Source organism: Ochotona princeps, chromosome 2 (genome assembly GCF_030435755.1).
Source record: "Ochotona princeps isolate mOchPri1 chromosome 2, mOchPri1.hap1, whole genome shotgun sequence".
In the NCBI taxonomy this organism is placed as follows: Eukaryota; Metazoa; Chordata; class Mammalia; order Lagomorpha; family Ochotonidae; genus Ochotona; species Ochotona princeps.
Genome location: NC_080833.1, coordinates 103,659,441 through 103,675,541, shown reverse-complemented (window position 1 = coordinate 103,675,541; position 16,101 = coordinate 103,659,441).

The window sequence follows — 16,101 nt, the reverse complement described above, 5'->3', positions numbered from 1 at the left end:
GGGCAATGAGGTGCTCAGCGTGGCAGTCAGGAGTCACAGGGGGTTGACCATCCTGGCCCTAGCTGTCCAGGCACACGGAGTCAGAGTTCCCATGGGCATCTAACTTGGGGGACTTGGGGTTTTTGATTGATGGCTAAGCAAATTGTCCTTATTTCTAATTTTGTTATGTTCACTGCACCATAAAGTATGAAGTTATTAGCATCAGTGCCTTGGGTTCATAGATCGCTGCTAGACAGCTCCTTGGCACCTAGGGCAAAGAACATAGGCCTGGAATATAGATGCCCAGGGTTTGGATTCTGGTGATGGGCCATGAGGAAAGTCACTTAGTGAATGGGAGCCTCCACTTTGTCAGCTATCAAAGGAAAATAAAGTTATAAAGAAGAATGTTTGCGGGTATGGTACGCGCAGCTGAAGCTGCTTCAGTTTGGACGCACGGATCTGATGTCCTGTAGAGTAGTGGCAAGCAGTGGCCTTGTGGGTGATGGGGAGACCTGTGCTCGGTCCCGCCTTGTACCTCTACTGACTGAACTGCAAATAGAAGGGTGAGCTCCCATGACCACTAATGTGCTTCCAGCCCACCCAATAGGAGGGAAGTCCTGTAGCCTTGAAATCATGTGGGTATGGAGTGAAGTGTGACCTCCCCAGGAAGGACTTTAGGAGTACTGGCTTTCCACTCCATTGCTCTCTGTCCTTCATGGCTTTTGTCCTCAGAGATTGTCCTGTCTGCTCATTGCTTGTCACCTTGGCCAGGCTTTAAGCTTCAGGAGAGCAAGGAGCTTGCCCCTAGTGTAACCTGCTGCAGTCCCAGCTGGTACCTGGCACAGAACAGAAGCTTAGCTGTTTGGATACCTGGACCTTAATGTGGCATGAAAGGATCTGGTGGAACAGTACACAGGCTGTCTGAGAAACTGCTCCTTTAAGAAAATAAAGACCTGTGATATCTATTCTCTTAGGTTATCTAGAGTCCAGAGTCAGGGCATCTCTGATCACACCTCAATCAAATGTCTCATCTTTCTTGCACAGTAAATTGATGAGAGCAGCAAGTTGGAGCTGCCTGTCTTTTCCTCAGACATCTGCAACTCCTTCCCTTAGACTTTCATGAGTGACTACAGATTCCTTTTATCTCTTTGCTGTATGGTTAAGAACATGGACATTGAAAATGGAAAGCTGTATTCCAGACTGACTTGCTCTCTAAGCCCTATTTCCTCATCAGTTAGATGGGATATGCAGTGGTTCCTAATGTTAGGAGTGTTAAATGGGAGAAGGCATATAGTGCTTGGCACAAGTGAAAGCTACTGTTAGCTGAGCTTTGGACAGCTGTATCAGATGCAGGACCCCAGGCAGTGGCAGGAGTTGGATAAGTAAGAAGACAATCTTTAGCCGATGGCAACTCCTTGAGATGGCTACCAACTTCTGAGGCCCTAAGTCTGGTTAAGGGCACAGGTCTGTATTCATGAAGCTGGGTGGAACCACGGAATCCTGTTAGGAATATAAAACCAAATGTCTCATAGTCTATGGGCTTTCTACTCATTGCAGTAAGAATGGACCTGAGGGGATGAGCATGCAGACAGGGACAGTGGTCCCTGCTCATAAGGGAACTTGATGGAGACATAAACATAAACATAAACACTGTAGCTCCTCTGTAGCAGTTGAGTTCAAGGTGTGTCTCAGTCTTGCCTGGCTTTGCTTGCCACCTGCTCTGTGGTCTTGCTGAACCATTCACCATTCCATGAACATGACCTATGCTGTTCCTTCTGCTTGGAATGCTTTTCCATAATACCTTGCACTGCTCAAAGTTGGGAGGCAGGGTAGTTGGAGGAAGAAGCCTGGTTCCAGCTGGGTTTGAATGTAGATTCTGCTTAACTAAGGAACCATGAAAAGTCAACTTTTCTTTTTTTTTTAAAGTCAGATATACAGAGAGGAGGAGAGACAGAGAGGAAGATCTTCCATCTGATGATTCACTCCCCAAGTGAGCCACAATGGCCGGTGCTGCGCCGATCCGAAGCCGGGAAGCAGGAACCTCTTCCTGGTCTCCCACGCGGGTGCAGGGTCCCAGTGCTCTGGGCCATCCTCAACTGCCTTCCCAGGCCACAAGCAGGGAGCTGGATGGGAAGTGGGGCTGCTGGGATTAGAACCAGCAGCGCCCATATGGGATCCTGGCGCGCCCAAGGCGAGGAGTTTAGCTGCTAGGCCACGCTGCCGGGCCCAAAAAAGTCAACTTTTTCAGTCTTTCCTTTTATTCTCTGTAAAATGGCCCATTGGGATTAAATTGGAACTCATAAAAAAGTGCCTAGGTTGGTTGCTGGAGCCTAGCAGGAGCTTAATCATTGCATATGACAATAAGAATCCATTTTCATTGAAGTATGCAAGCACCTGTTTTATAGTTAGGTTTTGTTACTCTCCCCACTGGACTCCGGGTTCTTTGTTCTAATGTGGATTGGGTTCACACAACATCTGTCCTGCAATCGGTCCTAAATATAACTTATTGATTATGTAAATGACTCTTGAAACTTGGGCGATTTCATACCTTCACACTGTGTTGGCCATGGAAAGCTTTGAACCAAACCTTGCGAATGAGTAGGCCTTGAATTTGTTCACTTGGAAAAAATGTCTACTCAACATCTACTGTGAATGAGTAGTCAGAAGTGGGGAAGGTATGCCAGGCCAAGCCTGGGGGTGAGCGAAGGGCAGCCTGGGTGTGGGTGACTGCATGTAGCTCTACTTGGTGCCTGCTGGGGAGCAGAGGTAGGTGGGACTGGGAGAGGCTAGTCCCCAATGCCTGAACTGGTAGTCTGGGTTCCTGTTTCTTGTTTTTTTAGAATGGAAGCAAGGTTGGGGAGTTTGTGTGGAGGCAGTGACTGTGACGGATTGCAGGCAGGAGAACTCATGTAGTCCACACGTGAGAAAAAAATGAGGGGCTGAAAAGGGGTGAGCAAGGTGCTAAACTGGAGGTTCTTGCCTCAGCCACCTGTCAAGATGGTTTGGCTGTTTTCAGGTTCCGATTTGATGCCCCCCCCCATTGGCACCTCTGTTTCCATATTAAGTTGAGACTCTGTCTTTCTCCAAACTTCTGGAATTCTTAGAGAAGCAATGAAAGTGGGAAAAGCCTTGATCTCTAGCCTGGAGTCCTGCTACGCAGGCACAGAATTCAAAGCTCTTGTACCAGGGTGATGATTGTAGGGAACTCCCAGCCTGTCACACAACTTTTTTTTTTTTTTTCTAAGCAAAATGCAGCATTCTTTGTTTCTCATCACAGAGCATGCAATGCAAATACTGGAGGAACAGCATTCCGTGCAGGTGCACCTGATCAAGCTCCTGGGGATGTTCTCTTCTTGCTGTAGTTCGAAGTGTTCTATAGACCAGCATGGAGTTTGGTTACTGAAAAGCTCATGACATCTAGCTTGATGTTGCTGGAGAGATCCTGCCCGCTCTTCTCCCTTATGACTCAATGAGACATGATTGCATAGCCTTCCATGGCTTCCACAGCTAGTGTTACATGTTTCTTACCTTCTGTCTTGCTAATTTTTTCTCCCCCCACCCCCATGCTGTTAGTTACATAAATGCCTGGTAGGGAGAGGCTCTGCTTTCTTTGTTGGCTGATACTGACTGCATAAGAGATAAAGTGATGCTAGTTCTTAGATACCCTTGACTAAGGGTTGTTGATTACTGTGTTTATGAAATAACACACGCCTGGACCTTGGGAGCCAGGCAAAGGTGATGGTCCCTGGGCTTGCTCTTACCTGATAGTGGCCATTGCAGCTGGACATCACCTGCCACAGAAGCCATCGATTTCTCTACCCCAAGAAGGATGCTGTATATCCTACTTCTTTAATCTTTTGTAAATTCAGTGATGCATCTGGTGAGTCGGTTTGTTGATGAGCCACTCTGGTTGCTGGTTTATTCTGGGGCCGCATATCCCTAGAGTTCGTGATATATTCACGTTTTCTCCATCTTGGTCTGTGCTTGGGGTCTTTGCGCTCACTGCAGTGATGCTGATCTGCTCCATGTGGTGCGACCTTCTGGACAGCTTTGTCTTGAGGTTCTGTTAAAACGCTCTGGATTCTTATGTCCTCCAGAATAGTTAGCTTTTGGTTCAAGTTTGTAACACTTGAGGTTTTTTTTTTTTTTTTTTTTTAGATTTTTAAAATTTATTTTATTACAAAGTCAGATATACAGAGAGGAGAGACAGAGAGGAAGATCCTCCGTCCAATGATTCACTCCCCAAGTGAGCTGCAACGGCCGGTGCTGTGCCGATCTGAAGCCAGGAACCTGGAACCTCCTCCAGGTCTCCCACGTGGGTGCAGGGTCCCAACGCATCGGGCCGTCTTCGACTGCTTTCCCAGGCCACAAGCAGGGAGCTGGATGGGAAGTGGAGCTGCCGGGACCAGAACCGGCGCCCACATGGGATCCCGGGACGTTCAAGGCGAGGACCCCAGCCGTTAGGCCACACCTCCGGGCCCAACATTTGAGTTTTTAGACTTACATGGCACTGCTGGGGCCTGGGAAATCTAGGTACCTTATAGGTACCTTATTTGAGGTTTGTTGCAGGGGGAACAAAATCTTTGGCTCCGACTTTTCAGCAGCTAGAATCAGTTTTGCAGAGGTTGTCTGGAATGAGTAAAGAACTCCTGGCTTGCTGATTGAGGCGCTCAGCTGCCCTGAGGCCATTAGCGCTCCTCAATTTCAGAAAGAAAAGTCAGAAACACTGCTGGAATGTTCTCCCAGAAAGTGGGATTTCTGTGGCCCCAGGGTCCCGGCAGGGATCAAGGAAGGGGCTGTGCCTAGTGGGACGCCCTGTTCAGGTACTGGGTGCGGGTGCTCCTGGCTCACGTCGTTGCAAGCCATCTTCACTGTCCACATGGCACTTCTCTGGAGCTGCTGTCACCTCTGCCTCAGAGCAAGGAACTTACCTGTGTTCTCACTGAGAGTATGAAACGAGGGCCACAAACTAGGTGTAGCTCTAGAGCCTTACGTTGCTGCTGCTTTTTTTTTTTTTTTTTTTTTGAAGAGAAGATCTTCCATCTGATGATTCACTCCCCAAGTGGCTGCAATGACTGGAGCTGAGCCAATCTGAAGCCAGGAGCCTCTTCTGAGTTTCCCATGCGGGTACAGGGTCCCAAGGCTTTCCCAGACCACAAGCAGGGAGCTGGACTAGAATCAGCGCCCATATGGGATCCTGGGCGTGGTCAAGGTGAGGACTTTAGCTGTTAGGCTACCACACCGGGCCCTGAGCCTTACACTTTCTAAGGCATGTCAGAGTAGAATACTGAAAGAGATACAAATAGAAACAAAACCCCATCACACTGGCAGCATGCTCAGGTGCTGCTGAGATTTTTGTGGCTGGGAATGACTGCGCCAAGGGCCTCTTAAGATGATTTTGCTATGCTGATCCCTTAGCTTTAGAAATGGCCTCCCCAGGTGTTCCTTCTTTCCTCCTGTCACTCAGCCTGATGAGGAAGTGATTCCTGCAGGCTTCCCAACCTATCCTTCGGGTTTCTTTTTTGCTGCCCATGTACAAAGGCCCCACGGAATAACACTCTAGCTCTGGGCTCCTTGTAAATCTAGAAGCCCTTACTTCCTGGCCCTCTGCTTCTTAAGCGCATCAATCCCCAATATAGGCAAAAAGTTGCCTCTATTCTTGCAGTGTGACGAGAATCTGAAAATTTCATAACATGCATTATGAAGACCATGGCTTTAATAAACTTTTTGAGGCCAGTGCCATGGCCTAATAGGCTAATGGTGCCAGTATTCCATATGGGCACTGGCTTGTGTCCTGGCAGCTCTACCCCACATCCAACTCTCTGCTTATGGCCTGGGAAAGCAGTGGCGGATGGCCCAGGTTCTTGGCCTCCTGCACCTGCATGGGAGACCCAGAATAACTTCCTGGCTTCTGGCTTTGAAACAGCTCAGCTTTCACCATTGTGGTCATTTGTCTACCCTTTCTGTGCAAGTCTGCTTTTGAAATAAAAATAATAAATTCTAAAGTTTTTATGAGGAAGGTTTTTGGTTCAGCTGGTTAAGCTACTGCTTGGGATTCTGCAACTCTTATCAGAAAGTCAGTTGCTCAGTTCCTGATCCAGCTCTGCTGATGCATGCTGAGGAGCAGTAGGTAATGGTATAAGTTCCAGGGCTCCTATTCCCATGTGGGGGACCCACATAAAATTCTCAGCTCCTGGCTTCAGCTTGAGCTAATTCTGGTCATTTGGGGAGCAAACCAGTGGATGGAAGATCATCTCTCACTCTACCCTTCAAATAAGCCAGTAAGCAAATAAGTGGATTTTTGGGGGGAGGTCAAACTAAATTTTTTTTTTTTAAAGATTTTATTATTGGAAAGCCGGATATACAGAGGAGGAGAGACAGAGAGGAAGATCTTCCATCCGATGTTTCACTTCCCAAGTGAGCCGCAATGGGCTGGTGCGCGCTGATCCGAAGCCGGGAAGCAGGAACCTCTTCCGGGTCTCCCACGCGGGTGCAGGGTCCCAAAGCTTTGGGCCGTCCTCAGCTGCCTTCCCAGGCCACAAGCAGGGAGCTGGATGGGAAGTGGGGCTATTGGGATTAGAACCGATGTCCATATGGGATTCTGGCACATGCAAGGTGAGCTTTTAGCTACTAGGTTACTGAAGTGGGCCCAAGATAAGACTTTTGATTCCTGTGTTTTACATTAGAGTGCTGGGTTCAGGTCCTGGTGTCAGCTTTGTGCTAGCAAGCACCTTGGAAGGCAGCAGGTGACGGTCGAGTGCTTGGGTGCTTGCCATGTACAAGGGAGATTGGGATGGGTTCCCGGCTCCCGGCTTTGACCTGGTTTAACCCTAGCCGTTGTGGTATTTGCAGAGTGAACTGGCAGGTAGGAGTGTCTTTCTCTCTTCCCCAATTCCCTCATAAATAAATTAATGAAAAAACTTGAAAGAAGCAGAGATTCTGTCATATATTAGGGGGAGAAAAAATCACAGGAAATCATGCTGAGTGGTTTGCTGTAAGTTAATTAGACACATACATCAATACACAATGAGAGCCTGTACATGTTTTTAGAAGAGGGGATGTATTTGTTTTAGTGTGGCAAAATTTGGAAATCTGTGTGAAGCCTTTTCGGAACATGCATTTTCCATGAACTCTCTGAAGACTCCTCTCTGTCTGGATTTCAAAATGTTTTATTCCTAAATAAATTTATTTTTAAATTTAATTTCCAGGAACTTTGGTGTGTGTATGTGTGTGTGTTTGTGTTGGGGAGGGGGAGGTATGTGAATCGGTTTCTTGGGAATTATTATGCCATTTGTTGACTTTATGTAGTAAAACAATTCTTGAGTTACCAGAAGTCATTTTTGCCAGTGGTTACAAACTGCCAGCCCCGGGGGCTCGAGTTTGTTTTGGTTTACACGGAGTCTCTTAAATACTTGAAATAACTGTCAGTTTGTTTTAAAGGAAGTATTTCTTCATCAATCTAGATTCTGAGCTTCTCTTGAAGTTGGAAGATCAGCACGCAGGCTGCAGGCTTTGGCTGTCGCTGTCCTCTGCGCTCCTGGTCCAGCCTTCCTCTCCGGCCGCCTTCCCTGACTGCCTTTGACCTGCCTGAGCTCAGGGGGCGTGTGCAACCTCGCTGCTTTTGCTCCTGTCCTGTCAGCTGCTTCACAGGAGCCGTTGAAGCCTAGTTGAGTAACCTTGTCTTTTCTTGAGCCCATATTTGCCCACTTCCCTCCCCCTCCTCCGGGCGAGAGACCCCCTCCCAGCAAGGTGTCTGCTGTCCCGTGTCCTTCATACCATCTCCTGGTCTACAAACATGTTGGCAGTTTTCTTCTTAACAGAATTCATTCATTTGAAGTGAAAGGGAGAGAATTAATTAATTTTTTTTTTAAGATTTATATTTTATTGGAAAGGCGAATTTACAGAGAGAAGGAGAGACAAAGATCTTCCATCCACTGGTTCATTTCCCAGTGGTCAGAGTTGAGCTGATCTGAAGCTAGGAGCCACAAGCTTCTGGATCTCCCATGTGGGTGCAGGGTCCCAAGACTTTGGGCCATCATCCGCTGTCTTCCCAGGCCACAAGCTGGGAGCTATACGGGAATTGGAGCAACCAGAACATATACTGTGTACACATGGAATCCTGACGGATACAAGGCAAGGATCTAGCCACTAAGACATCGCGCTGCACCCAGAGTATGAATTTTTAAAAAGATTTATTTTATTGGAAAGTCAAATATACAGAGAGGAAGACGGGGAGGAAGATCTTCCGTCTGCTGATTCACTCCCCAAGCATCCGCAACAGCCTGAGCTGTGCCGATCTGAAACCAGAAGCTGCTTCTAGGTCTCCCATGCAGGTGTAGGGTGCCAAGGCTTTGGGCTGTCCTTAACTGCTTTCCTGTGCCGCAAGCAGGGAGTTGGACGGGAAGCGGGGCAGCTGGGATTAGAACCAGCACCCTGTGGGATCTCGGTGCATGCAAGGTGAGGATTTTATCCACTAGGCTACTGTGCTGGGCCCTTGAGTATAAATTTATAATCTACTGGTTCACTGCCGCCCCCTCCACTGCCTCCAGTACTTGGGGCTGGACTGGTGTTGAAGCCCAGAGCTGGGAACTCAGTGCAGGTCTTCCATGTAAGTGGCAGGAACTCAACCACTGTACTCGTCGTTGTTGCCTCCTGGAGTCCCCATCAACAGGAAGCCAGAGCCGGGAGCTGGAGCCAGGAACTGTACCCATACTCAGATGTAGAAAATGAGTGTCTTAATCCCTAGGCCAAATGTCGGCTCACACAGTGTTTTGTTAAGAACAAAAGCATCCATCAGCACAGCTTTCTCCTTTAGCGACTCTCCCAGCCCTCTCACATACTTGTTCCAAGATGTATCCATGCTCATTGCTTCTGCTGTTCACTCGCCACGTGCTTCCTGGGTCTCTGGCCCGGACTTCCACTTTCTAAAGTTAGTGACCTTCTCTTTTTTTTTTTTTTATTGTACTTTTTTTTATTATTTTACAATGAGGTTCCATAGGCTCTGGGGTTTCCCCTCCCCAAGTTCTCTCCCCTCCTTGATTTCCGCTATATTATTGTGGTGACATTTTCTTTGTATTTTTTACATCTTGGCGTTATTTGTTACTAATGATCCTGTCTTGGATTTCTTTTGGTTTTGATGACACTGTAATTCTTGGTGTTCTGATTTCTGCTCATGTCTTTTTGCATCTAGATCTTGGTAGTGTCTTGGTCCATAGATGGTCCTAAACCTGGACTCTGGTCCAACATCTTTTGAACCGCAGGTGATGGTTAGCCATGTCCTCTGACTTAAATGCCCCATAAATTGGCATTGCTTTCTCATTCCTTGTGACGCTCTGGTATTTTCAGGATTTTTTTTTTCTGCCAGTCATCAAGGCATGAGCTTGGTTTCCTTTGGCAGTACTCAGCCTGCACAGGGCGCATGACTCAGAAGGTGCTAGGACTGTATAATAGAATGCCACTCACTGGGCTGCTTTCTCCATGGAAATGTATTTTCCCACAGTCCAGAGGCTGGAAACCCAAGATCAAGGGATCCACAGATTTGGTTCCTCTATGGAAAGTCTATCCCTGGGGTCTCTTCCTGTTTAGCAAGATGCTAATGCTATTGGATTAGGTCTCCATCCTTGCAAATGTATGTAACCTGAACTGCCTCTTTCATGTGAATGCAGTCACATAGGAAACTGGGGCATTAATATATGAGCTTAGGGGATGGTGGCCAATTCAGTCCATGAGAGAGAGGCCAGGGCTTACCTTAGGGAAGGTGTCAGTGTTCGTGGGTAGAGAGTACTGAGCTAAGATCATGAGGTTGGGGCAAGTTTCACAGTAGCACCTTATGGAGAAGCACGTAGAGGGAGTGGGTTATTGAATTAGAATCTTCTTGCAACCCCTGGACTAGGGGGAGCCAAACAGTGTTCCAGCTGAGCTGTGACCTCGGAAGATGTCACTGTGCATGTTCCACTCTGCTACAGGAACTCCTTCCTTATGGGCAGTGAGACCATGGCAAGAAAGTGACTTGCAAGGGCAGTGAATTGCTGGGGGAGAAGATCAGGAGCTGTGGAGTCTGCAACTGACGAGTCACCGCAGAGCTCTTGTTGTTCTTGGCCATCAGTCATGGGCAGTGTCAATAAGTGCTTGGGACATCTGTTGTACGTGTTCAGTGTGATGCCATCTCTGCATGGAGAGCACACCTGGTGGAGCAGGGTGAAGAGTTAGCATAATCTGTCACCTAGTCCTCTCCCTGGTTCTTTCTCCTCTGTCACCTGTGTGCTGTTTTCATGGTTACTGTACTGGGTCATGCTGCTTTAACGAATGTGAAGATTATTACAACAGCCTGTTACCAGGCCTCTCTCTGGTCCGCTTCTGCTCCAGTGAACCTTTCCTGTGGTTTTGGGGGCTCAACTCTGATCCTGTCATTTCTCTGCTCAAGGTCCTTGAGGGGCCAGGAGAGGACTGGTGGTGTGGCACAGTGGGATAAGGTTCTGCTTAGATGAGTTTCCTGCTGGTGTGTTCAGGAAAGCAGTGGCATGTAGCCCAGCAACTTGGACCCCTGCTACCCATATGGGTGATTGGCTTTGGCCTGGAGCATCCCTAGCTATAGTGGCTTTTTGGAAAGCAAACTAGCAGATGGAAGAGCTTTTTGTCTCTCTGCCTTTCAAATAAATCTTAAAAAAAATCCATGAGTAGTGCCCACTAACTGCTGAATTAAACCCAGATTCTCTGGGCTGGAGTTCAAGGCTTCTGAGGTCTGTTGCTTCCATCTCTTGCCTGCCAACTATCCTTCAATCACATTTTTGTTTTTAATCTCTTCCTTGACCATACTCAAGGCCTGTCTCATTTTCACACTCATTTCCACTGTTGGGGTCTAAAATGGTTGTTTCATGTTTCTCTACCTGTGGAAGTCCGCCCATCTGTTAAGCCCCAAACCAAACCCTATGTAATCTGTGAAGTGTTCCCTAATCTATCAAAGGTTTTAGGTGTTATAGCATTCATAGTCTATTCATACTGTTAGTTATTCTTGTATTTAGACTTTTTTCTCCCTTCTTATTCAACTATGAAATTCCTTGCGAATAGGGGAAGTATTTTACTGTATCCCACTGACCTTGTAACCCTGTGTTGCATATGAGCGTGAGGTGAATAGCTGAGACATGAACAGATGGAGCCTGGGGAGGATATATGCCTTCTTGATGTAGAGTGAAGGAACTGCTTTCTTGATCTTGCACACCCCCCCCCCCCCCATTCCAGCATGCTAAGTGAAGAAGCTGAAGATCGTGGGGAAGGAAGAAGTAGGCGGAGGGCAAGAAACTTGAAGTAGCGCTGGAGATGACCACTCTTACTCAGGGGTTTGCAAGATGACTTGTGGAGTCTCAGACTTGAATAGAGCTGGGGACTCTACCTGTTAGCAGTGGGGGATGTGGCGGAGGAGGAGGAAGAGGAAGGGCAATGGCTTCAGCTTATCAAGTGGTTACACCTGGGAGTTGGTGAGCGTCCCTCTGTATTAACTCTGAGCACAGAGAGCCTGTGAGAAGTGTTCAAAGTGGTTTTTGTCTGCTTGATTCTGCATCTGCCTGACTCAGAACTAGACCTTAGTGGGAGAGGCCCAGGCACAGACTTGGGGTTGCTGCACACTCCTATACCACTGGCTGGGGCACTCTCCCAGAGCCAGGGGCCTCTCCCATCCAGGCTGCCATCTTGAGTCTCAGACTTGTCAGGGTGAGTGCAAGGTGACCTCTGTTAATATTCCATTCAACCTTGATCTTCCTCTGTGACCCAGGAGGAAATGACTCCAAGATGGGAGGGAAAGAAGAGTCAGTGGAGGCCCAGGGTAGAGGTGACATTTTTTCTTTTTTTAGGATTTACTTATTTTTATTGAGAAATCAGATCTAGAGATAGGAGAAGAGACAAAGAGGAAGATCTTCCATCCATTAAGTCACTCCCCAAGTGCCTGCAGGGGCTGGTGCTGAGCCGATCAAACGCCAGGAACCAGGAGCTTCCTCTCCAGGTCTTCCACATGGGTTCAGGGTCCCAAGGTTTTGGACCACTCTCGACTGCTTTCCCAGGCCACAAGCTGGGAGCTGGATGGGAAAGTGGAGAACTGGCACTTGAGTTCATATCCATATGGGATGCTGGTGCCAAAGGCAGTAAGTTAGACTGCTGTACTATGGCACTGGATCCTCTTTTAATAAGTTTTTTTCTTTAAAAAGTGGGGGGTGGGTGGATCTGGCATGATGGCTCCATGGCTAAATCCTCACCTTGCAAGTTCCAGGATCCCATATGGATGCCGGTCCTATCCCAGCTGCTCTACTTCCCATCCAGCTCCCTGCATATGGGAAAGCAGTAGAGGACAGCCCAAAGCCTTGAGACCCTGCACTGGCATGGGAGACCTGGAAGAAATTCCGGGCTTCGGATTGGCTCAGCTCCGGCCATTGTGACTATTTGAGGAATGAATCAGCAGATAGATCTGTCTGTCTTTTCTCTGTAATTCTGATCTTTCTAATAAAAATAAATAAATCTTTATGAAACATAAGCGGTAGAGAGACAGAAAGCAAATGAGTGAGCTCTCCATGTTTGCAACAACTAGAGCTGAGCCAGGACACAGCTAGGAGCCAAGAACTCCAATTGGGTCTCCTATGTAGGAGGCAGGGACCCAACTGCTTGGGTCAACGTGTGTTTCCGTTCAGGGTCACATTAGCAAGCAGCTGGAATTGGGAGCAGAGCTGGAGTTTGAACCCTGGCACCCTTATTTGGGATGTGGGAATCCCCAGTGAAGTCTTAACTTCAATGCCAAATGCCCGCCCTCCGTGATAGTGTTTAGGAGGGTATTTCCACATGTAACAGTGGCCTTGGGGGCCTTTTCAGTGTCTAGGCCCACAGGGCAATGTACTTTGCTACCAGATTCATTGCTGGAATCTACTGAGAGGGGGTCATCCTCCCTGACTCTGCCCAGTTAGCCCTGCTGAAAATAGCCTACTGCCTGGTATACGAGCTGAGGGTAAAATGGACTTCGTCTTACTCTCGGCGACGGAACTGAACCCTTTGGGCTGTTTGGCCTCTTAGCTTTCGTGATGTCTTCAGGAACAGCTGCTAGCTGGAATCCATTTAGCAGTTCCCTGGGCAGAAGAGCTGGTGAGGGTGAAGGTTGACTGAGGACCAAGAGACAAACCATGTTGGTGTCTGCTGGGAGCTGGAACACCTTGGGTTGTTTGTTGGAACCACAAACTATTTCTCTGCTGGAGAAAAAAGCCCACACGAATGGCTGCAGCTCTTTGTACCCTGACCACATGCTGGGAACCACTAACATCTCCGTGATTATTACCTAGCCTGCCTAACCTGTCCCACCTGATTTTTCTTCTTGCTTGTGAACATCATACTCTTTTCTGGCAGCAATCATCTGATCCTTTTGGAAGAAAGTGGGGTCCAAGAGTATGAATACTGTGATTAATAATTAAGATTGATTGAAAAAAAGTCTCTGGCACTCACCTCCAGAGCCTTTTCTGTCTGCCGGCCAATGTTTTGTTCTCTTTCCCACACATAAGCAACTTTGCTGCCAAGTATTGACTTTTTCCTCCCAGAGTCAAGAAATGGTTATAGTTTCTTTCCTGTCTCTTATCTTATTTGGCTCTCTGAACTGGGGAGCAAAAAGGTCCTGCAGGCTTAATGGATTCCAGCATTGCCAGTGGCTGACATGATAGTAATGCAGTCCGTGGGTCTGCCCTAGTCTTCTGCCAGAGGGGTCTGATGTCTGGATTTTCTCAGGATGCAGAAGATGTGGTTGGGGCTGGAGAAACAGAAGTGATATTGGTTCATGGAAGGGTCCTTCCTGATTAGGCCCTGTGTTCTGCAGTGCTAGCTTCCTTCTTCAGGGAGCCATGAAAACCTTGCTGAAGTGACTGATTCCAGCCTGGATGTAGAGGGTCAGAGTGGCATCCCGATGTGGTCCAAACAGAACCAGGACTGGAGTTAGACCACAGCCCCACTCTCTTAATTCCCAGGTGACTCATCATCTTGTGAGATGGCAAAAGACATCGGTAGGGTCCCAGTGAGAGCAGGCTTTTGGCATCTTAGGTTTTCCCGTTGTTATAGTCAAGAGTCTTACCTGTGTGAATCATTTGGCCCTGGAACCCACCAGTTTTAGTTGCATTAATCCTTTAGCAGCTGAACCGTGGGAAGAACAGATGTGGTGGGGCAGCTGGGAGCTCAGATAGGTAGCATGGTTCCTGCCAGGGTGGAAGTGGGTCACTATTTCTATTGGGTTGACCCGGCTCTGGATTTTCCAGATTCCACTGCAGGTGTCGAGAGAAATGACCTTGAGTGTCTGAGGCTTCAAAGTCATGGGTGCATATCTTGGTGGTTAGCATTTGGCTGTTGGAAACTACAGCCAAACAGATTCTTTTTTGTCCAGCAGCACCGATTTGTGTTTTTTTTTGTATGTTGGGCTTTTGGGTCTCCAGTAAGACTCAGAAAAACGTTGCCTCTTCCTTTCTTCCTAAGCATAGAACCAGTCCTGCTAGGGAGGTCTTGTTTCCTGTCTTTCGCCTGTAGGGAAAAGGCACCTCTGGTTGACACTGGAGGGTGTGTGAGCGAGTGCATAACAAACAACCCCAGGCAAGCTGGCAGCTTTGCCTTGTGGCTTTCCTTCTGTTTATAAGGATGTATTTTGAATTTTGTAGAGATGATAAGGATGTTGAGAGAAGCTTGAATACTGCTGTAGATTCAAGCTGAAAGCTGAACCTATTCCCATGTCAGACTGGGTGATAAGCAGAGAAGCAAAGGCACAAAGAGCCAGAATGGACCCGAAACAGACTCCTGCCTGGCAGCAAACCCCACTGGGCATGCTCTGAGCTTTCCACTGTCTCCTGCAGGGGCATCTTTCTGGTGGCTGCTGTGTCTCTGCTCCCCTGCTGTGGGCGTGGCTTTCCTCTTCCTGGACAGGCAGTCTGTCTTGGTTTGTCTTTTTCTGGCTCCTTCATCCCTTATACCACTGTGGCTGCCAGACTGCGGAGACCCCGTGGGATGGCCAAGTCACGGAGCTGTGGGAGGCTTTCTGGCTGATTGGTACTGGCTGTCTTTGTGGGCACAAAGGTCAGAGATGGCTATCTCTAGTCACCAAGGCTGCTGGAGCACTTGGTTGTCTGTTCTCCACCACATGTCCCAATCCCTCTGTGGTTGTCTGTCCCTGCCCTTCAGGAGGGCAGGGACAGATGGTTTCATGTCCGATTTATAGCTGGGAAATGTGAGGACTTGCTCTGCACCCAGTTTCAAGAACAAACTCTGCGCTTGTTCTCTGTTCTCGGGCCCTCAGTCTCTTGCTGTTCTAGTTGCCATTCTTATTCTCTAGTGAAAGGAAAAGCTTTAAGCCAAGAGGGCTTGTGGGAATTGACAGCTGCTTTCCTCTTAACTGGCAATCAAAGCCCTAACTCTTGACTTTCACATTGGTTCTGTGCTCGACCTATAGCTTAAGGTCCCGGTCCTATGACAGGGCAACAGGAGGGGCAGGAGGGATGGAAACGGGCCACTTCTAGAGCCAAGAGCGCTGGCCCAGCCATAGGAGTCCTCTTCTCTGGTGGCATCTCTGCTGTGACCAGAAACCTCAAGATCCTCTACAACCAACTTTTCCATTGCATCACCAGCTGATCAGACCAGACGTGAGGCCTGGATTCACGCATTCATTCCCTGCCCTCAACTACATTGTTTATGGGATTCCTTGTTCTGCCTTACTTCATGTGACTCCTACTCATCCTTGAAAAAGTCATTCCTCCAGGAAGCGGTATACAGGTCCTCCAGCCCTCTTCCTGAGAGCCTTATGTTCTTCCTTACCACTCTGTTCTACAATACAATATCCCGCACACTATTGTAAACATGTACTTACGTTCTCTCTGATAGGAGAGGCAAAGTGTGGCTCTCCTATCTGTGTGTTCATCATCTGTGCCTAGAACTTGATAGATTTGCCAAGTGTTCTCTTGCACTTGTTGAGTTATGTATTTGGACTTAGTTTCTTTGAGTTGGGGGATAAAAAGAAGTGCTGTTGGGGATCCTGGAGTTGAGCCCTCTGTGTGCAGTATCCAGTTGAGACTGTGAATCTGAAATGCACATTAAAAGGTCATTCTTGGATACAGGTTTGGAAATCTT